The sequence below is a fragment of the Stegodyphus dumicola genome, chromosome 3 (genome assembly GCF_044657685.1).
Source record: "Stegodyphus dumicola isolate Sdum_Otavi_A_Nest chromosome 3, ASM4465768v1".
NCBI lineage: Eukaryota > Metazoa > Arthropoda > Arachnida > Araneae > Eresidae > Stegodyphus > Stegodyphus dumicola.
Genome location: NC_140770.1, coordinates 44,141,710 through 44,166,151, shown reverse-complemented (window position 1 = coordinate 44,166,151; position 24,442 = coordinate 44,141,710). Strand labels below are relative to the sequence as shown.

Below are 24,442 nucleotides of genomic sequence, written 5' to 3'. Positions count from 1 at the left end.
CTTTATTCCTGCACTCCAAGAAAGTGGTACGCATATGTTTAACAATGGAAACAAAAAGAAAGAAGTAAGTTGAATAAACCATATTATTTTGAAATTATATGCCTTGGATAACATGAGGCATTTTTCGTTCTGTTTTCGTATATTATAGTCATGCATTTCTGCCGCCAGTCTAGAATAGAATAGAATAGAGAGAAATACAGCTATCTATTATTAAAACCGATCATTGTTAGCAAAGTGCATTACTCTCTATAACTCCTCTAATTTTAGCAAATATTTCAAGCATATAATTCTTTAAAAACTCCTTTGATATTGTGAATTAAATGGTTGTAGTTATGGAAGATGATGCTGGTGTATACAGCTGTAGGCTTCAAACCTTCATCGAAATCTACACAACTGTCACAGAAACAGATTTTATTTGGATGTAACATTATGCAGCCGAATGTTTCGTGAAGGACGATCAGCTTCTTGCTGGAGATTACTTTCCTGATACTGAAGAGTTCCAGCAAATCTAACTTCATTTCTTAAAATGGAAAAGTGTACAACGAGAGTACAACAAAAAACTTGTTTCTGAGTGCGATAATTGCCCAGAGCTCTTGTACCTATATGGTATAACAACCCAGGACTAATTTCTGCCATTATTTTTTTATAACCAAACAGGCACTATTCCCAGAACTAGTGTCTATTTGTGCCTAATTTTAAAAAATTACCAACTGCAACGATAAAACTATTGTAAAGTCCTTAAGTTACTTTGAAGCATTAAATGCGAAAAATGTGCAGTTCTTGCGCTGGGACTCGAACTTTGGATCTCTCGTATACGTAGCGAATATGCTTCTAATACCCCACGGAGGTATGCGGTAAAAGGGGGAAAAGTTCCTTGTATACTTCCCGTTTAAAGGGTGACAGGGGATTAGGAAACTCATTCGCCAAATCCTGGTGGTAACGAATTATTGTCCATCACACTTTTTGGTTCGGGTGCCACTGTAGAATCATTAGATTATTTTGAAGTAGGAGACGTAAAAAATGTGCAGTGCCCTCTCTGGGACTCGAAACCTGGACCTCTCAAAGACGCGTCGAGTATGCTTCCAATTATACTACAAAGGCATGGGAAAGGAGAGAGAAAAATACCCTATGTTATATTATACACAGTAGGCTATAGTAGTCAAATCAAAGAGTACAAAAAATTCTTGTTCTATCAATGTTACCGAATATATCATTAATTAAATTTGATTAAATTTCTAGGTGCGGTGAATACTAAAAGTACGAATTTGTTTATCTTAATGATGGTTTAAGAGGTTTTTCTAAAATTACAACTTTCATTTGCTTCGTATTGTCCATATTTTTACAAATACGACTCTGCACTGGAAAATTATGTAAAATCAATTTGAAGAAATTATTCTTACCTATTTGATGCATTTTAATTTTTATAAAAAATATCAACACTTACAAGGTATTTCTCCCGCTTTCCCAGAGAGTGTCTTCGTGGTGTAGTGGTTCGGCACGCTGAGCTGGTATTTCCGAGGTTCCATTTCCGGCGAAGGTGATTTCTAATTTTTCATCTTCAATGTTAAAAAAAAAATCCTAATGTCTCTACACGCTTTAGTGTTGGGTATGAATACACATTTTTAACATATGCTATTTATGAAACATAAAATCAATATTTATGGTCATCCAAATGAAAACTACTTTCTTAATAATAACTTTCACTTACTTCTAAAATTAAATCTTGTAAAAAATGAGTTGTCTAATTAATTTGCGAACAAATCTAAATATGTTACTGATTTTTGGTACAGTAATTTTATGTCTCTTCTTTTTTGTAAAGGAAGGACTGGTCTCAGAATGCATACGCATAAATACTTTTATGGGCAATTTATTTAAATTGAAACATGTACAGTAAATCTTTAACTTATTTAGATTTGTTCGCAAATTAAATTACACAATTCATTTTTTACAAGCTTTAATTTTAGAAGTAAATGAAAGTTATTATTAACAAAGCAGTTTTCATTTGAATGGCCATAAATATTGATTTTATTTTTATAATAGAATATGTTAAAAATGCGTATTCATGCCCAACACTAGAGTATTGATTTTTTTTAAATAAAAAGTTAAATGAATCGAAGAGATAAGAATAATTTCTTGAAATTTATTTTACATAATTTCCCAATGCAGAATCTTATTTATAAAGATATGCACAATAAAAACAGATGAAAGCTGTAATTTTAGACAACACTCTTAAAACATTACTAAGATAAAAATTCATATTCTTATTTAAATCTTTAAATTACACCATTGGATAAAATTGTAATATGCAATATAATAAATTCCTTATGCTTAACTTGAATGCTAAATCGTTTCCCATAAAATTTCTTCTAGAAAGGCAGTTCTTATTAGGTAGATAGGGTTTGTGGATTAATCTATAATCAATTAGTTTGAAAATAGACTAATTTAATCCGAGAAATTCTATTTTAGGTAAACATTAGTTTCATCGAAATATTTTATATATTTTAAGAATTTCTGAGACCACTCCGTTTTCTTCAAGGAACAAAAATAATCTTAACATGCTTGAGGAGAATATTGTTGCTCTTGAAGAGGAAACTCTCGTATCAAATTCTCCTAAAATTCATAAATCGTTTGCTATGTAAATAATATTTATAATACACAAAATCGATAAGCCTAGGTGGCTGTTCCATAAAACTGGTTTGTGTTATTTTGCCGCTCAGAGGAACATACAGTTTTTTATCCTTTGATCTGCCTTCGACAGAATAAAGTTTTATTTCCTAAGTTCTCAACGTATAAGTTTCAATATTTGCTGCATCAAAAATGGAAAACAATTTCCTCAGCAACAAATCCTTCTTTACTAATCTCACTAAATCCTCTTATTATTTTATAAACCTCTACAAAATCTCTGTAGATTTCCTAGAAAATGCTGATTTAATGAAAACCATTCTTTGGTATTTGCTTTTGCTTCATCCCCAAATCAATCTTTCTATACGTGAGTATGTAGTATATTTCTATATAATAAATCATCGCTGTGAAAGCTTACTCTCTTGAAAAAATAAAACCCTCACCTGGAGTACAACATGGAATTATTAGGTTCCTTTTCCAGTATAAATTACAAAATTATACAATATCATTTATATATTTACAATATTCCCTCTTGTGATACGATAACCTCTCAATAACAATTAATACCGTAAAATTTATTTTCGAACCATCTTTGTGTGAACAATCTGAATGGTGTCCTTTAGTTTTATAATAGGTTGCTATAGATTGAACGAAATCTTATTGGCGTGAAAGTAAGAATCTTTAGCTTACATCTCTCATTCTCTGTTATAAGTGTCTACTTCATAAAACAACTTAACCAAACTATTAATTCATTCTGTTAAATTAATTTCATTTAGACGCTTATTACCCTTTTGATGTTTAATGACGTCAGGGATGTGTCATTTGGTATTAATGTCAAATCAGATTCTGACACTCTCTGACATCCTGGCGGTCACTTCCTAACGAGCTTAAACTATAAAGTGCTTCTTATTTATGTACTTATATATATATATATTTTATTTTACAGTGCAAAGTTTTGTTCCTAATATTTTTAAGTACATCTATTTCATTCATATGTCAAGAGATTACTAGTAGAAAAGAAAAGATACGCCTTTTTTACTGATGCGTTTATTTTGATCAAGTTCTTGTCCAGCACGAAGCAACATCAAACCTATGGCAGAAATTTACGCTGTTGTTAATCAACGTTATTCAATTTTTTTTATCTTTCAAATTATCAAAGTACACTGCTTAGCAGTTTAACAATCCTAATCCTTTAAAAGCAATATATATATATATTACTAAATTATAGTTTTTAATAAATTCAATTGCTTTCAGATATTAGTTAGAGACTCTCAACCGCGTTGGTAAAATTATAAGGTATTTCTCCCGCCTTCATAGCATGCCTTCGTGGTGTGGAAGTCTGCACATTGGGCGCGTATTCCAGAGGTCCGTGGTTCTATTTCCGGCGAAGGCGTTGCTCGTTTTTCATCTCTCCTGCTTCCAAAATACCTAAAGTCTATATAGTGGTGCCCAAACTCAAAGGGTGGTGGATGATGACTCTGATCTAAAAAAAGTGGTGGATAATGATTCTTCACCACCAGGATTTGGCGATTGGGCCCCTAATTTCCTTTAAAAGGGGACCTGCCTTCCAGCATGCCTTCATTGTATAACGGTTAGCACACTCGACGCGTATTCGAGAGATCTAGGTTAAAGTCCTGAAGAGGTTATTGCTCATTTTTCATAGCTCCTTCTTCCAAATACCTTAATGTTCTACAATATTTCTAAACTTTCGAATGACTTCGGAATGTTAAACGAAATTTTCAAAGAAAAGATAAGTTGAGCTGGAGAGGTTCAAATTAATATAAATTTTATGAATCCCAAAAATTTTGCTCTCTATAACCGGGGTTTACTCGTTAAGAGCGAGTTATTCCCTTATAGACTTAACATTGTACCAACCAAGTATTTACGATTTCCACGTTAAATCCTGGTTCTCGCTAAATCACGGTTGGTTATAAGCGAGTTGTAATGTTTTATACTTAATTTTAATATTATATAGTATTTTTATAAATTATATTATATTTCATCCTAATCATGAATGCTTTTAGTTACTTACTGATTTGAACTTAACAAATATCGCGCCTCATTAATGAATTCATTATTTCAATATAGTTTGATAATTTTAGAAGTTGTGTTTAAAAACAAAAGCCTTTTTTCTTTCAAAATTAAGACAGCCAGAAATAGGTAAACAAAATAGCTATAGTAAAAAAGTCATTAGTTCTCGGTAATATTTTAGTAATTCTACAAGATGTGTTGAATTAAAGAAGTTACCTTTTATTTTTTTAGGTATTTATTTTTTAATTTAAGACAGTCAGAGGTATACAATAGGTACACAAAATTATTAAACTAAATAAACGTAATAATGTAATAAGCAAATTATAATATTGGCATGTAAAGAAAAACATGTCTTGAATATACAATAGGTAAACAAAATTGTTATATGTAATATAACACAGCAAGATAAAATACAGTCAAGCAAAGAAAAATATGTCTTGACGGCAAATTCGCCCGAGGACGAAACGGTCTGACAGCGAACTGGCGTGACGGCGGCAAATAGTCCTATGCCCCCTTGGACCGCTCCCCCTCCCGATGTGCTATCCTGAACATTGATATGGACTAGGCAAAATCGTAGTGTCACGTATATGGTACCCAAGGCTTGCCCCAACAAGAGACGCAATCTTGTACTCCTCGCCATGATCAAATTCGTGGGTTTGTTCTGATTAGGTCAGACAACTGAGATTAGTCACAACAACATATCAAGTTTTGTTCCTTTAATGCAAGTAGTTAAACTTGATGCTTTTAAACGTAGGCCATTAAAGAGATCGTTTTCGTCGCGCAAAGTGAGTGTATTATATATTTGAACTGAAGAAATGAGGTTTGCTGAACAAATTCCGAGAAATTTCGGCTCGGACAGAAAAAAAAATTGCGAAATCTCATACAAATCATATGGCTCATGACGTTTCTAACAAACAGATATTATTTATGTCACTTAAGATTAGTAGAAGCAGATCGCATGTTTATGATGCAGTTGTCAAAGAAAGGCCAGAAAAGAAACACACATATTGTCGAACTGCTACATCACATATCACTGCATCGAATGTGCTTAGACAGAATCTACAATTCAAGCTGCATAAATTCACCGTAACACAATATCTGAAAGAAGTTTATTTAAAAAATAGACTCGATTTCAGACTAAAATTTTCATTACGACAGAATGAGACAAATTGAGAATATTTAAACCATGAAAGTTGTCATTGAAATGTTAACATTTCCTGTAAAGGGGTAAATCTCACAAATTAGCAGAAATTGATAAAATGGAAATAAATACTTCGTTACAAAACATTCACTGTATCTGTCATATTAGCTAGTCTTTTCGCTATCAGTTTGAATGAAGCTTCCATATCTCTTTCTCTCCAAGATGCTTCCATTAATGGCAGTGTGGACAGTTCCTGTATCCAAATTAGGTGACAACTGCCATGGAGGATGCTTTCCTTTTCAGCAAAACTTAGCATTTCCTCGTAAAATTTCAAGCCAGATGAGCAAGTGCTCTGTAATATAGACACGGCATTCCCAGAACGTCACATCGAGGGACTCTTCATGGAACTTTATAGAAGCCAGAATACATGTACGTCTTAGCAATTAACTAGACTGAGCTACTTTTCAGAATCCCCACAACTAACGCTTAAGTTACGCCATATTATTTGGCTGCTTTGGGTAGAAAATGAATTTCAGACGTACGCATCAGCAAAATGAATGGATGTCGAAAATTTAACTTTCTGCATTTAAACTCGAAATGCTACATTTGCACGATAATCATTTCGCATTTAATGGTTTCTCCATTTCTGTTACCACGAAAACTGTAATCTTCTTTTGAAACACACTACATATTATACAAAGTGTCTGTACTTCAACAAGTTATGGAATATGTTATTGCAAACGAAGGCACGGTGATTATAAATAATTAATCATATCACATGAGTGAATTAGCAAGTATTTAATGGCAAGTAAAGATTATAGCATGTCCTGTCTACATTTCTAAAGAGCAAGAGAATAAGAGAAAATTATATTAGGTCTTCTTTCCATCTGTATACGTTGTATATGTTTTCCTTCCTCATTATATTATTTTATATGCTTAATGAAGGACTAGAGGGTCCTGTTTACAAGGGTATTCAAATTTCCAGTCGAGCTCGGTTAATCAATGTTTCTGTTCTCAATTTTATATTTATGTTTGTGCAATGTTTAAAATTGTGGTTGCATATGCAGAGCGGATGTCTGATCAATTGTCTGGGCAATATTGGCACAATTTTTTAAATTATCTCCTAGCATTCTTCTTCATTGAACGGGGTGGGAATTCAAGTTATAGATGAATGTTAAAAAACGGCACTAATAATGTTTCAATACAAGGGACCTAAGTGAATAGATTTCAAAGAGGACGAAGTGAGTAGGTTCTATCCAAAACAAATTTTACCGGGGAACTCGTTCCAATATTGCTGTCCCTTTGATATATTAATGCTATAGTAAATCTGTAGTGAAAAAATAATTGCTCTCTTTCTGTGGCAACAAATAATTTCTTAAACATTAGAAATTTACATTTTAAAAAAAAGAATGTTTAGGAATTTCAGGAACATTTCGCTGTTTACTGAAATGAAATTGCAAAACTTGAAAACTATTATATAATGTATTAAATTTTTATTCTTTATATTTTTGTATTAGTTCTATATGTTATAAATAAAATGACACGGTGTGACCTAACTGAAATTTAGTAAATTCCGCTAATTCAGTTTAATGAATATCTTATTCACTATCAAATCTGAATTTTTTTCATTTTTGAATACTATCTATATTTATATGTTTATACAAGTGTGCATAATTACCGAATTTTAAATGATTACCAGTTTGGAAATTCGAAAGCAGATATCGTATTTACAGTCACTTAACACACATTCAGATAAATCAAATAACTATTTTTACGTATATGAGATTTTCGAAAGTTGTTTCGAATAAGTTTTTTCGTAAGTTGTTTCGAAGAAGTTTCGTAAGTTGTTTCGAATAAATTTTCGAATTTATTTGAGCATCTAACAGAGTCCGATTCCTTGGAATTTTAGATACTGAGATAGAGGCACAGCTAAATAAAATAATAAAGTAACTTTAAGTGTATAAATATATATATTACTATATTCCATAAATTATAAATATATATTCTATATTTTATAAATTATAAAGTGCGTATGTGCTCTATGTTATAAAACCTCGTCTACGGTACTGTTCATGTAATATACATATTTATGTCTTGAATATGAAAAATACTGTTAAATATTTTAAGAATGCTTGAAAGCGAAAAATTTAATACTTAATAATAAAATGCCTGGAAGCTCTACTCATCTTAAAACCATTTAAAGTGCCGTATTTTCCAATCGCTGTTTTATTTTAAACTAATGTGAAATACTTTTAAAGTTTGAGGAGGAAAAGCAAATGAATAAAATATATCTTATCAGATCACTGAGTACTGCATAATATATTATTCATTTTGGTATTAATATAAAGTAAAGAACACTTGATTTCATTTACGGTGATCTGCAACATATGTGTTTCTGCTGTATATTTATATTTTCCCCTCTGCCTCGTTTTTTAATAATTTTGTCATGATTTCAATTTTGAGAATTACTGTATTATTTATAGAATAAATTTTCCCCACTTCACCTTAGTTTACAAGATTTAAATAAACGTTATATTTCAAGGGAATCCTTAATTCCAATTTATTAATAATTAAATAAAATAAGTTTCAAAATAGAAAAGCAAAAGCAGCTTTAAGTTTAATGTATCTCCAGGGCAGTGGAACTCAATATCCAGACAAACTACGTGTGTAACCTGTCTGAAACATTCGAATATAAGATTTCCTTTAATGCGTATTCACCGTAATGTAACTGAAGTAATTAAATTAATTTATAATTTCTTGTGTATAGAAAATGTTTATAGTTTATATTTCTTATAAGTTCTCATAATAGTATTTAAAATTTCAACTGTAATGTAACTGAAGTAATTTATTAATTTATAATTTGTTGTGTATATTTCAGCTGTTGCAGATTCTATAGTTCGAAAAATATATTCATTTCTGTTAAGCAAAACACATATATCACGTTTTGAAAGTATTTAGCAAAATTATTTTTATTTCCTAAAACCAACGTTCCATTTCAATTTGAACTGCAAAATAAAGAATTAATATGAAAGTTAATTTTAAACAAATACAGTATAAAAAATAAAATTAATGATTTTGGATGCTTCCTGAAACTTAACAATTATATTGTTTGAAATTTTATTGATATAATTTTATATCAATAAAATTAAAGCAATTATTTTATCAATAAAATAAAGCAATTATTTTTATTTGTGTAAACCGAAATCGCAACTTTTATTCAAGCTACTAATTATGTTCAATAAAAATTAAACTAAGACATTATTTTACATTAATGTATTAATTAATTTTAATGAATTATTTATAGTTTTAATACTTTAATTGTTTACCATTCTATTATCAAGTATTAAAATGGGAAACAATCTTCATATTGTGCACAATTAACAATGAATACGTACTTTAGAACGCAGAACAACTAATCCAGATAATTAGAGGATTAGTTATTCTAATTATCTGGATTTTGGATAATTGTAGTTCAACATTATACTGTAGACTGTTGTTTTACAATAGGCACTTCAAGGTCGTACAACTCTTCTCTCATCTACAATCGTAATGGTACCGTCATCTATATATAAAAAAATTACGGGATTTTAGCAAATTAGAGAGTTCGATTTTTTTCCCACGCCAGTCGTTTATGAGTCATGTTTTGGGTTTTCCACGCCAGTCGTTTATGAGTCAAGTTTTGGGAGAGAAATGTCCTTGAAGTGCTTATTCTAAAGTAACAGACTACAATATTCATTTGTTTTGCATATTCTTTTCCTATTCAAGCCAGAACCTCTCAAGTTGATGATGAACTCTGAAACAACTAATATACTCGTAATAACTCGCATTCTTAGTAGGATGGTATAACATTTTTACAGATTTCCCTGTTTGAGCCGAAACAATCACAGATATATTTTTCAAAGTAATTAAATGTAGATCAAGCAGACCTCATATTTCCAGATTTTGACAACTTCTGCATACTAGAATTGCTTAAATTGTTACATCCAATAAAATTTTAATCTGTCAGAAATCCTCAAAATCCCTCAGAAAGATCTCGTTGGAAAATAAAATTATTATCCTACTTTTAAATTGGCCTGTAAATTCAGCAGACGTAAATCTGATCAAAAACTTGTGGTTTATTCTTATGGAACAATGGATTGTACAACAAAGAGCACATAATTAAAATGCTATAAAAGTGTGGTTTCATGATGAAGAAGTAAAACATACATGCACAAGACTAGTAGAGTCAATGCTTAAGCACATTATAGAGGTCATTTTTCCTGAAGGAGGAAATTTCTTATTGATTTTATAATTATCACAGTATATGAAATTCTATACATAAATTATCATAAATATCGCTTCGTCCCACTTAATTTACATACATTAGATTAAAATTGATAAGCCACCCAGACGGTATAAGGGTTAGGAGAGCCTACTGCGGTTTTGAAGGGCCCAGGTTTAAATCCCGGAGAAGGCATAAATGTTTCTAAATGTACAGTGTTCTTGGTGGCATGGGGTACTCTAAATATATGTCGAGCCGAAAGTCCTCTCGAGACATTGGTGGTAGGGGAAGAGGGGTTGAAACCCTCGAACCCTCTACATCAAAACTTTGAGGGTGGAACTGAACGAAGTCGTTGGAACAAGGGATTGTACAACAAAAAGTACCAACCACCAACGACAGATGAAATACCACGAAGCAATACCAACGACAGATGAAATACCACGAAGCAATACCACCGACAGGCGCAATCTTGCTTTCCTTGTCACGACGAGTTTTGAGGGTTTGTTCTGATGCTACTGTCAGACAATGAGATAAATCACAACGCAAGAACAAAACCGATGATCAGGAAGCCATCAGTTGTGTTCTAGAATGCGCATCATTTTTCATTATAATGCACGTTACAAGTTGATTATTAGAATATGTTCTTGAAATACTGTGAATATTGTACAGTATTTAGTTAAATTGAATTACAAAGAGTATATTATTTTTCATTTCCTTTAGCAACTCCACTGAAAGGATCAAAATCTTTATTCTCGAATGTAAGCTTACATAAAAGATGAAAGGATTTTTTAATTTTTCAGAAACGACTTAAGAATACAGATAGTATTATAAGGTACCAGAAGTGGACGCAGTCCAACTCACCTAAACCAAACAAGTTGGTCCCTTATGGTCAGATAGTCACACCCTCCGTCTGCACTCTATGTGTGCCAGCGTAGACCAAAACTCAAAGAAACTTATTTCTTCGCTTCCCGTTATAGGAAAAAGAAGTCGAAATATTATTTCAGTATAAAAATTAATTAAATACCTAATTGACAACATAGATGTCCAATACATGTTCCTGCACGAAACAGTACCAACTTCAGTATTTAAATCATCATATTAGATATTATATTCCAGCGTGAAATTGGAATAAATAATAATAACTGGGGGGGGGCACATAGATGCATAAACATATTTCCAAATATCTTTCGTCAGTAATCTTAAAAACGAGAATTTCTATTAACTTTTGAATTACGCTTCAGTTACCTAAATTTTTCTCATAAAAGGGAATGAATAAATAAAATCATATTATTTGCAGTAGTAAATGCCAATGCATAAATATTGAAAATTAATATTAAATTTAGCCTGTTTACTGTATTAGCCTTTCGTTAGATATAAATCTTTATAATAACAAGTTGAAAGAAAATGAACTTCTAAAAAGAAGATGTCGGCTCGTGTGCTCCAAAAATAAATGCTTTTTACTTAAATGTTGTTAAACAACTTTTACAATCTGCAACCTTTAAAAATTTCGATTATCGTTACTTTCCATAATCGTAGCAAAGTAATATTTTTAAAACCTAGAGGAATTGACAGTTCCCTAGAAGGCTTAATTATATGCCGTTGAACCGCTGAAGGATACAATGTCCTTCGATATATTTTCCCGATACTATTATAGAAATAAATTTTTCAGAGGTAACTGCATTTTTCTCTCCAGGCAACACGTGTTAAAACAGTTTTTAATGCATTTATTGGCTCGCTAAATCGTTTCAGATTGTTATAGTTTTAAAACTAGATCACAAGAAAAACAAACATAACTTGTATGGTTGATGCAAAATTTTATATAATTTGTATGTACAATCTCAGGTAGAGAATATGGAGTTAAGTTTTTGAATTTTACTTGTGTTTCTTTTACTTTAAATAAACCATTTTGATAAACTGAGTTTAAATTAGTGCAAATAATGACAAATTTCTTTATAATTTCTTAATGAAGTTACCTGAATTTCAAAGCCCTTTATAATTGCTCTTAGAAAATCCTTAACAAAGGGCTTTCTCTCAGTTCTCTGGTGGACAAAGTTGATAAAATTCACACTATTACAGCATTTAATTAATTTAAGAAATGTATAGTGCAACCATCCTAAAATTTTAGTAGCGTTATATTTCACGTACATAAATTTGCACAAGAGCATTATTCTTCAAGACATTTAGATGGCTTCAATGTATTTTCTTTGAGATCAATTTAGTGTATTGCAAGGCTTTAATTTCATATTGTGGTGTCAGAATTTTGAAGAACGATCATCCTTAATTTCGCAATCTCAATTAGCTAAAACATATATATTAATTTTTAAGACATTTTAATAAATTACAGTTACTTTTATCTGTTCGTTCACATCAACACATGCACGTGAAGAAATACCTTTTCTTTCATTTATCATATATAGGTGTGCTTTTAAAGTTTGAGACACTTTTATAATTTCATACGAGATTAGGTTAACTGACGATGCATTATGGCTCTAACAAAAATTTTCATTTTAATAATGCTAGAGATATTTAAGAAGTTAAAACATACTATTCGAAGATGATCGTAGCTCATCGCAAGAAGACTGCAGATCAGGGTGTATAAGGTGTTTCTCCCGCCTTCACAGCATGCCTTCGGAGTTTAGTGGTCAGCAAACTCGGCGCGTATTCGAGAAGTCCGCAGTTCAAATCCCGACGAGGGCATTGCTCATTTTTCACATCTTCTGCTTCTAAATAACCTAATGACTCTACAAGTGATATTGTAGAAATGCATAGAAAAAGCTATGATTCCTAACGAGAAAACAATTCAGAAATGGCAATGATTTATCTGATGAAATTTTCAGAAAGGATAAAGAAACAAAATGGAAAAACCTTCCCCGTCGTCGAGAGTTTCATTGCAGACTTAGAACTTATTATAAAATCTGGCAAGTGTAGTTATTGCAATAAAAATATAACGAAGTCCTTTAGAATGCTGAGGATTTTTTACTAATGATGAATATTAGAGAACTTATAAAAATTAATATATTTAGGTAAAATACCAAATTTCGGTTTAAAATAGACAAAAAGTCAATAAATCATGCGGAGTTAAAAGCCTTTATTGACTTTTTCTGGTGTACATAAAAGAAAAAATTACGTTTTTCTGGTAGGATTACAAATATTTATGGGGTATCACAAAGAAAAAGCACTAAACATTTTCGTTTGAACGTTAATTTATGGGTAACAATATATTGGTAGTACGATACTAAACACTTCGCGTGAAAAAGATGATACAACAACATTTTTGCGGAGTTACAGACATTATAAGAGTCTTTTGACGAACTTGAAGGAAAAAGAAAATCTTTGGAATACCTGGGATAGAATCACAAAGAGGCATAAAAATATTTCATTTTGTGATGATTATGAGGCGATAATTTTTGTAGCGCATGTCCTCAGTCTGATGATCGAATGACACGAAAAGATAAACGAATCAAAAAAATGCTTGTTAAATTAAATCAGCTAGCATATCAAATTACTATTTCGATTATTTAAATAACACATTATTCTCAAGTTAAATATGTGATCGTTTTGATACATTGTGCACATACCAGTGACGTTTCACATTGCATTATGGCAGATTATCCTCGAATATTCTCTGTAATAAGTGACTAAATTAAGCCCAGGAATCAATGAAAAAATACACACAGCAATAGTTTCCTCCGTTTTGTTGACAAAATGGTTTTTATTAATTACCTGCAATTTTCACAGATTTATGTAAATAATATTTTCTTGTAGCAAGCTAATAATAGTAATAACGAACGCTGCTTTACTCAGTACGAAATCATAAATTCGTCAAACGAGAAAAGTATGTTTTTATTTCCTAAATTTAATTGGATAAATATCAAATTTCGAGCAGTAAAAACTGTTCAAAGTCAGTAAATTAATAAACATCGAAAAGTTAAGTCAGTTTCACATTTTCCGCGAGTTTTTGCATGTAAAATAAGGAATTTTACATTTAACGTATTAAAGTATTACGGACATTTAAATAAACAGCCATTTTATGCAAAAATTCTTAATGCTAAATTTAGATTGTTCATGTGGCAATCTTCTACTTAGAATGTTTGAACTGTTTTCATAAAATTCTCAACCTTAGTCTGAGAAACGTTTGTAAAATCTATGCCACTTTGGGTACATAAACTATTAAAACGGCTATTGAAGAATTATCTTTTAGCCTTGTGAAACAAAACAGAAATCAAAAGAAGGGTCCCTTTTATATAAACAATTAACAAATGACCCAACTTGGGTTACAAGAAGGCAATCATTTCTGGCTTAACAGAATAACGTAACAACTAATAACTTCAAGGTGTAATAGATTAGCCTAACGGCTCAAAGAATAATTTAACGTGCAGAGAGAGCTCTGGTTCGTAGTAACCGGCGAGACAAGCCCAATGGCTAGAACACTCAACGCCGCTAACGCAAGTCGCTAATAATCACAGCACAACCTGGTTTGCAACAAGCAAATATGCTCTAAAAATAAGTTCCCAAAACTCTTACTTAAACAACTCTTCATTCTACCTTAATCTTAATAAACTCTAAAACTCTCGCTATCTTTTTTACATTCTGTCATAAAACGCGTGGGTGAAAAGAGAGTAATAGGAAAGTGCTAACTTAAAATGAGCAATTAGCTAAAAATAAATAGTAAACCTCACATGTTGTAACTAAAACAATATTGCTAAGGTTAATATTCGACAAAGTAAAGCCTGCATCCACTATTGTCGAATACCCTGTATATTTCAAATTAAATACATAAACATTATTATTCACCCAACAACGTACAGCCCAAATATAAAATTACCAAAGTATGTTTTTAAATTACTGTTTTGAATATATATTTTTCGGAAAATATAACGAAAATCTTGTTATTTAATACAAATTAATAATAATACTGTGCGTGCAGTGCATGAAGTGCGTTGCAAACATTTCAGTTAAGTATGGCCCTAGAATGACAAAAAGTAAGAATATACTGACACACTAAGAAGCTGCAATCAGTAATAATAGTAATAATAATCATAACAATAAAATCTGATAGTTACTGATCGCAACAAGTAGCCATAAAATCTTCATATAGCCCACAGGCTTTTACTTTGGTATTTTCAGTAATACATCACTGAATAGTTCTTAAAAAGTAATTCCAATAAATTTGTCACTTTTTTGTGACGCAAGATAGTGGTTATGTTGACTGTTACAAATATAAGAAGTACTGAGATAAAACTTTAATTCTAAAGGTATTATCAGAAGTTTAAAGCGTGCTTTTTAGCCAGATGAGCATCTTACTACAGTGGCCAAAGTGGATAAAACGGCTGAACACTGGTAGATTATTTCTTGCCGACTAAGCAGACTGCGGCACTAGATTTTTGTGGCCTTTTTCTCTATGTGATATTAATACAGTGAATCCTCTATTGACGATCATATTTTATAGATATCCGTCTCTAAAAGTGGCCACTATTTTTAAAACATAAATAAACATATGTACTAATAATTACAATATTTTTTTCTATGAAGACCGCCTCCAATCACCACTGATAACATACATTTATACAAATTAAGAAATGTAGGTAAAACGAGGAAACTATTTTTTAAGGAATTTCGAAACATAATAAATGTCTTATAGGCTTTTATTAAACGTAATACATAAAGGACTCATTTCATTTCTGAATTGTTTCTACTAATTGTTCTGCTATTTTTCTCATTTCCTATCTCAGACTGAATGATAGCTTAATTATAATAGTTAATAAAGGTTAAAGGTATCTAAACCTTTTATCACTTTTATGATGTATGTCTTCTTTATCTCTCAGTACCCATTAAATAATTAATTCTCAAATATGCACAGTTATGAAAAAGTAAAACAAAAGCAACGGTGCTTAAGTCTATTAAACAAAAGAAAAAAAGGAGAAAAGAAAAAAAAAGAAAGAGAAAAGAATTACTAATAAACAATTCGTTCGACCGAGATAATTAAAAAATACTAGTTTGTCTAGGCTGAAAGTGGCATTGAACGCATATTTAATATCCTAGATGAAAGGAGTTATTTTTGTAAACTCTGGATTATGTTAAACAAGTTAAAACAATTAGATCCTAATTTATAAGATAATAAGATGGTTGATTTGTACCGTTTATTTTAGTTATTAATGATTATGATTTTGATTTATAGCATAACTTTTCCTTTTCATGAGTTCTCAGCAGGATGCAAATTTGTTTAAGACTATTTAAAACGGAGTTACTAAAGTTCTGGAGACAGAGTTTTGGCAGCGGTGCTCGGATTTCTTACTTTCCATCTCCCAGCTCAATTCCGTTAGTATAGCTATTTTTCTAGAAGAAGTTAAATTGCGCTCTTTAGATTTTAACCTTCTTAGTACTTTGTTATACTTCATAGATGTGGCGATGACTCCCTTGACAGTCTGTCCTGTTAAGCAAATTTAAATTAGATTTACACCGGGAACAACACTACAGAATTTTTTATGAAGTTGCTGTGTAAAATATATCACTAATAAAAAAGAAAAAGGCAAACAGTTTGTAGAGATATTAGGATTATTTGGAAGCAGGCAAGATGAAAATTTATCAACGCCTTCGCCGAGAATCGAACCGCGGACCTCTAAATTACGCGCTGAGCGTGCAGACCACCATACCACGAAGGCACGTTAAGAAGACGGGAGAAATACCTTATATACTTCTCCTTTTAAAGGGCAACTGGGTTTTTAGGGGACCCAATCGCCAAATCCTGGGTGAGGAGAATCATCATCCAACACCCTTTTAGTTCGGACGCCACTGCAGAAACATTAGAATTATTTGGAAGCAGGCAAGATGAAAAATTAGCAACGCCTTCGCAGGGAATCGAACCGCTGACCTCTCAATTACGTGCTCAGTGTGCAGACCACCACACCACGAAGGCATGTTAAGAAGATGGGAGAAATACCTTATAAGTTAATGAAAGATTATGATTTCTACGAGAACACAATATTGATGAGTCTTTTTCATCGTTTATTATCCACTAATTCGTTGACATTCAGACGCGCATAAGGTTAATGGTAATATTATGCGTCAATGACGAGAGTAGTTTCTTATAAGATCTAAATTCTGCAAACAAATTAATAAGTCATAATTTAAGGAAAAATTAGCTAATTAATTAATTAATTTACGGAATTCAAGCTACTTTAGAAATGAAAAAGGAAATAATCAAATTGGCAATTTTAACTGAATGAATAATGAGTGTTTGAGAAATTACTTATCAAAATAAGGTTTTATTGAAGGGGGTTACCCTTAAGAGGACCTTAAGTATTATACGTAAGATATGTTTTCCACATTTTAAAATATTATACATTTGCAATACCCGAGAAAATTAAGCATGAAAGTTTTAATTTTTTTATCCTTTCCGGATTACTTTGTTGTTTTATTTATAAAGCATTATTAACAAACTGGTGTGCCTCACTTCTATCTCAGTACATTTCAGTTCACTCCAAGAACTTTAATAGGGTAAATTCGTTATGCAAATCCTTAATCTGTAGCTATATTGGACTTCTGTATGAAAATAATTTCCACAAGAAACTTAAACTTCCTGGAAACTTGTGCGGTCACTATACAAGCAAAGTTCACTTAGAACATCTTCCACGAAGAAAGATATATATATGTCTCCCGTATTTCCCAACGGACTCCGTAACTGAATGAGTAATCAAGTATTGAAGAATCAACACCTTCCTATTCAATACTTGTAATGATATTTATTAAAAAATGTAAAAATTAAAATATTAGATTTTAAAGCTTAAATTGATTTTATTTTGCACTTTATCGATAACTTATTTTTTACACCTGTATAAAAATAGATGTTCGGAAACATCCGTATGGAAAGTCAGGGCAATTAAATTTTGCGCAAAAGCAAATTTCGTGAACAAAATATACCATTCTATTAGAATCTGGAAATAGTGTACTGACTTTTTGATTTTTTTAAATAAAATAGTTTATGACATTATAGAGCCATCAGGTATTTTTTGGAAGCCAGAGAGATGTGAAAAGGGAGCAACGCCTTCGCCGGGAATCGAACCACGGACCTCTGAAATAAAGGCCCAGCGTGCAGAACCACTACACCACGAAGGCACGCAAGGAAGGCGGGAATTAACACCTTATAACATCAATAAATTTGCGTAATCTAGCACCAAAATGAAAAATACGAAAATATTTCATTAGACTATTAATAATTTAATAAACTGATTGTTTCTTTAATAATTCCGTTTCAAATTTAAAAATGGTGTTTTCTTCTCTACTCAAATCCTACCCATTTAAATATAAATCCGGGAAACGTCATAAATACTTTTTTGCATAGACAAAGCAAAATATTCAAATTAATTTTAGAACATCATAAAAAGTAGTTTTTTTTTAATTCTTGATCATTTTTATTAAATTATCTCATTATCAATATTGTAAAAACATGATAAAAAATTATTATATTTTGCATATTTAACTCCCTACCCTCCAACTGCTTCTCATCAGAAAAATGGTTCCTTTACGCTTATATGCATCATCCATTCACAGATCAGATACAATTATAATTTTCAATTAATCACAGGGAAGAAAACGTTTCACGATTTTTCATTTTCCCCTTTTATTCTTTATGGAAAGAACTTAATCCCTATTTTTTATAATTCAATTTTAGCAAGAGATTTATTCATGAATCTTTTTCTTTGACAATAACTATTTGAAAATTTAGAGTAAAATATAATATTTATTTTTATCATGAAACTGATAAAGAAAAATCCCCATTTTCAAAATATTTCCGTTTAACTTAAACAAGAGATTATTCCAAATTCTTCAAAGGCTTCAGTTAACTCATTAATTTATTGTAAATTGATTTTGAAAAATAATCTTCGTGACATTTAAACGTTTCTCGTTAACTTCATTATTTTAGATTTGAGAAAACTTATATTCAAATAATGGTATTAAATTACAACATCTGAAATCATTTTTAAACTGTCTAAAATTAGTTTGCAACAGAGTAAATAAAATTATTATCTTATTTTTTTTTTAAATTTATTTTGGGCTTTGGAGCATAAAGCGCAGTTTCAATAAAGTACTGGCAAGCAGTTCTAAAAGTCTAAAAAATGAAATATAGTAAAGTCTAAAAAATGAAATATAGTAAAATAAAAGAATATTAAGTAAGGGAATATTTACCACATTTTACTTTCCATATAAGGCAGAAAAAATGTAAAATTCTTTACAATAGAAAAATTGAAGTTCATTAAAATGAGTGTCAACAAATCGGCGTTAATGAATCAGCTCGTCAATGCTACTTTTTTAATCTATCACTTAAATGATATTCATTGCCCAGGAAAAGGAATATTTCTATACAATCTTTCAAATATTTGTACTACAGTAAGATAAAGAAAACTACTTTTCAGAATTCCAGCTCTCAATATAACTTTAGTTATTTACTTAGTAACTAACTTTCAAATACTTTTCAAGGCACAATGATCAATACAAAAAGAAAAAATCCACCACATGACTTCCTAGTACGGAATATTAAATTACACGCATTTTTCTTGCATTTCATTTAAACTTATTGAATTGAATTAAATCTACTTTGCCGACAGCGCATACACCACAATAGAATGAATGCATTCTTTAAAATTCACTCTTTTTGTTTACCATAGCGACACTCTGGCGCTAGGTTCACTTAACAGTGTTATATTTCGTTCATATTGTAACTATGTCTATGTCTACGTCTATCTCTCACTTAGTAAGAGGCAATCGACCATTAACGGCCTTTACCAATATATGATACTTGACTTTTAAATGCTTGAAGAATCGAGTAAGTTGTATCCAATAATACGGAAGTACTTGTACACAAGCTGTGCTAGAACTCAGAAGATTACTATCGACGGAGGCTCCTGTGCCGCCGTCCGTAGAATAAGTAAACTTTGAACAAATGAGGTGCTCGTGGGGCGCCATCTATTAGTAGGGATCAAAAGCATTTTAGTTGACTGCAGCTCTGGTTGCGCCAACACTTGCAGGATGCATTTTTAAAATTTCATAAAAATTATTCTTCTGATAAGCAATAATTGGCAAGTAAAATGGTGAAAAACACAATTTGCAGTACATTGAAACGTTTCACAAGAGTAAAAGTTATTTACGTATAAAGTCTACCTGCTTTGGCAGGAACAAAGTCCATAGCGCTTTGTAATTTGATAAGTAAATCTATAAGTAAATAAAATGAAGTAAAATCTTGGCTAAATAAGAATAAAACGAAAATATATACATTACCACCGACTATTTTGGTGAATAGTGCGGGGCCTCTTGTGGCGTTGTTCAATTGTGAAATCATAATTTCCTAGTTTTTTGATGATATTCTTAGGATGTCTGTCACATTTCATAAAAATGTTATGAGAAGCTTTTAGGATTTCAGAATCCGTGGGTTTAATTTTTAAGTCATTGTGAAGAGTGCTGTTTCGTACGAACCAAGGCGCATTTGTAATTATTCGGATGGCCTTGTTTTGAATTCTTTGTATTTTTTCGCGATGAGTTCTTGCAGTTGCAGCCCACGCTGGGGAAGCATACAGTAAAATCGGGCGGATAGCTTGTAGATAAATAACTCTTTTGGTAACGAGACTAAGTTTAGAATTTCTCCCTATGAGTGCTTAGATACTGCCTATTGCTTGGTTGGCTTTTTTACAGATATTTTCGATATGGTTTTTGAAGGCTAGTTTTTGATCGAGATAAACGCCTAAATATTTAACATATTTTTCATTTGGGATGGAGATATTATTAATTGTCATATTGTTGAGATGTCTTCTGGAAAGGTTCTTTTGGAAATAAATCATATTGTAACTCAGAATGCACAAAATTTATATCATTTAAAGAATTATTTAATCGTTGCCACATGTTCTATTCAAATACTATGATAAAGCTAGAACGATGTATAAAAGAAATTAAGCAAACAAAACAAAAAAGAAGCAGTTTTTCACAGAAGATTGAGTATTTCTCATTCAATTAATTCAGTTTTCACTTTGTGACATGGCAAAAATACAAAAACTCAAAATATCTGTATTAAAAATTGCGAAGTAAATCTTAAATACTTATTTCCTGGAAAACATTCTAGGAAGTATTAAGCATGATTTAATTCGCAATAATAAATGAAGGCGTTATCTTTGTTGTTGCGAAGCTAAGTTTCTCTAGATTGGCTACAAATCCACTGTTCTGCTGTTTCAAACGTAAACAAGCAATGGCCGCCATCAAAAACATTATTAGGCTTAGCGGCACTTAAACAACTTTAAAATTGTTGATAATTCTAAACATATTGCATACAGATTTACTAAAGGCATAAAAACCTTCAACAGAAGATAAGAACAAATAATTCAATCATTTTTAAAGCTAAAAATGTACAATTTGCAAACATATAAGAGTAAAGAAACTGAGATCACTGAGCCGGGTAACAGAGTAGATATATATATAAATATATTTATATACGTTTGGTGCGGCCGATTGCAACCAAAATACGAGGTGCACATCTACATGTTATAGCAGTCCTATACACAAAATTTCAATGTTCTGAGGCTACTCGTTTTTGAGTTATGCGAGATACGTACGTACGTACATACGTTCGTACAGACGCCACGAAAAATTCTCTTCAGAATTCATTTCAAAGCAGTTTTATAATTGTTATGGAGAAAAAGATTTTATTCTGTCCTTACGTACAGTTATCACGCAAAAACATCGTTAAATTTCATTCGATAGCGGTCAAAATGGATATTTTCGTTGAAATATGCTGCGTGAAACTTTTCACGATTACACTCCTTCCTTTTTACTTTGTACAAGGAAGTAAAAAAACCTGATGCGGACACCACGTTACTTCTTTGTACATCCTATTAAATTATACACATTTCTGCTGCACTGCATTTAAACTTATTTCCTCGAATTTCATTAGAGACATATTTCTCGTTCAATCATTTCAGTACTCCCTTCGCGGCAAGGCAAAAAATGCGTAAAATCTCAAAACATCTTCATTAAAAATTGTAAAATACAGAAAAAAAACCTAAAACTCCAAACACAATTAAGAACACTTAAAAAGCAATTTTTGCAATTAAAATTAAAGTATCGAAGCCACAGCTAGCAATTTGATCAACGGATAAGAAGGCAAAACGTTCGTGCCCAAAAATTTAAAGTTAACTTTTGTCCCACTGGATAAAAAAAACATTGAAATTGGTACACCAACAGACTTAACTCCCTATTCCCTATTAAAAGTTTCAAATGTAAACAAATGGCGGCCTCGTTAGGCTTACCGCCACTTAAACTTTTAAACTGTTGATAATTATACAACTATTGTCTGCATACTAAAGAAAGTCATAATAACCTTAGCTGGAACATAAGAACATTATAATTCAACCACATTTAAAATAAAAATGCACAATTTAACGATATATAAGAATAAAAATAGCGGATTGCAACAAAAAAGGGAATGCACAACTATAAGTTATAATAATCAAATATACACAATTTCAGCGTTCTACGGTTAATCTTTTTTGAGTGATGCGAGATAGTTATGTTTCTTATTTTTCTCATGTTTCTTTCAATTGCTTTGAGTTTTATTTCATAATTCCAGTTACGATTACTACTGTTTATTATGTTTATTTTTATAAAAATAGTCTTGAATTAACATGCATAAAAGCGAAGGTGTCGGGAGACATTTACTCAAGTATCTTGTAAATTTTACTACATAAATTGGCTTTTTACTCAAAATTTCTAAAGAATCTTGTATTAACGAAAATGCTTCATTCAGAATGAGTTCTTTGATACTCTACTTTGGCTATAATTGCATTATTTCACGGAACTACAATTTTGGCCTAACTTAATTTGCCAGTTTGGCATCATCATTTTTACTTGAGTAAAAGGCGAAACACCTTCGCATTTATTAATCATTGTTTATTGAACGCGAGTTGGTTTGTTCCCCTTGAAAACTCAACTAATTTCCGATCAATAGTGCTAATTATTTATTTTTATATTTCTTTTTCAAAGTTTGAAATTTTGTTATTTATGATTTAAATTGAAGTACCCTTAAAAAGTTTTTTTCGTGATTTACATTGAAGTTCCTTTAAAACACAATTTTCGGAATTAAACTTCCTACATATGGGTTCCCTCTTTTTGATACATTCTACTAAATTTATATTAGGAGATAATTAAAAATTTTTTAGTAAATATATATATATATATATATATATATACGTACGTAAGTACAGAAGTCATGAAAAAATTTCTTCTGAATCTATTTTATATCCACTTTAAAATCCGTTTCGGAAAAAAATGCCCTGTATTCGTACGTACGGTCTCTGTTCGTACGAATACAGGGCATTTTTTTCCGAAACGGATTGTAAAGTGGATTTAAAATAGATTCAGAAGAAATTTTTTCATGACTTCTGTACTTACGTATGTATATATTATTACGTAGGTCTCTGTTCGTACGTACAGATCTCACGCAAAAAAAGTAGTCTAAATGGATGCGAGAGCATCAAATTGGATATTTTCATTGAAAGATGATACCCGAATTTTTTCTCGATTACAATACTTTCTTTATTTCTTACAATGTAATAAAAATTATTCATTTTCCCTTATATCTACTTTTAGCTTACTGCATCTGTTAGAAAGGAAACTAAGTGATTACTATCTCAAAACCATTATTATCTAATATAATACTTTTACGAAAGCTAAAATTTCTCTAATATATTGCTAAAGAATATACTTAGCTGCATTGATTTAATGCTTTTACGATGATTGAAGACCTTCTTTAAAAGTAGGTACGTTGACGCTAACAAGTATGGCTGTAACATGAAGACACTGATACCCCTATTATATTGACAAATAGGACAATACCCTGTTCTTCTCTGCAACTGTCCGATTAAAGGGTTATTTATCGAAACGAGCTCAGGCAGACAGGAAGAAATATCAAGAGATGGAAGTAAGATGCACTGAGGCTTTATAATCGCGAATTTCTTCTCTATTATTGCGAGAAAGTATTTAGGCGATTTTATCTAATCCTAAAATATTTAATATGACTTTACCCATAACCTGAAAAGTCTGAGTCTGCGATTCTTCTGCAGTATTTACGGGTTGGTACATTTTCAAAATAGCCAATATTTATATGTAAATGATCTACTATAATTTTTCATATGTGTTGCAATTTTAATGGAAAATCTTTAGCATAATAATAAATATTTAATGTTTTAACTTGAAATTTTATTTAACAGGAGGTTTAAAGAAATATGCAATAGTTTACATGATAGCTGTGTCTCATCAAAATTTGCCGAACAACTCCCTCTGTAATTTAACAAAATTCGCCTCTTAATTCCTAATAATTTGCTTGGGTTTCACCAAAGAAAGATGAA

At 31.1% G+C, this 24,442-nt stretch overlaps 1 protein-coding gene and 1 non-coding gene across 2 annotated transcripts in view; both read right to left on the bottom strand.

Moving 5' to 3' along the window:
- LOC118198837 (ankyrin repeat and fibronectin type-III domain-containing protein 1-like) overlaps positions 1–24,442 on the bottom strand; it is a 1,134,269-nt gene that overhangs the window by 984,901 nt on the left and 124,926 nt on the right. The window lies entirely within an intron of this gene.
- Positions 18,097–18,170, bottom strand: TRNAK-UUU (transfer RNA lysine (anticodon UUU)). The gene has a single exon. It is a non-coding gene; the product is annotated as a tRNA-Lys (tRNA).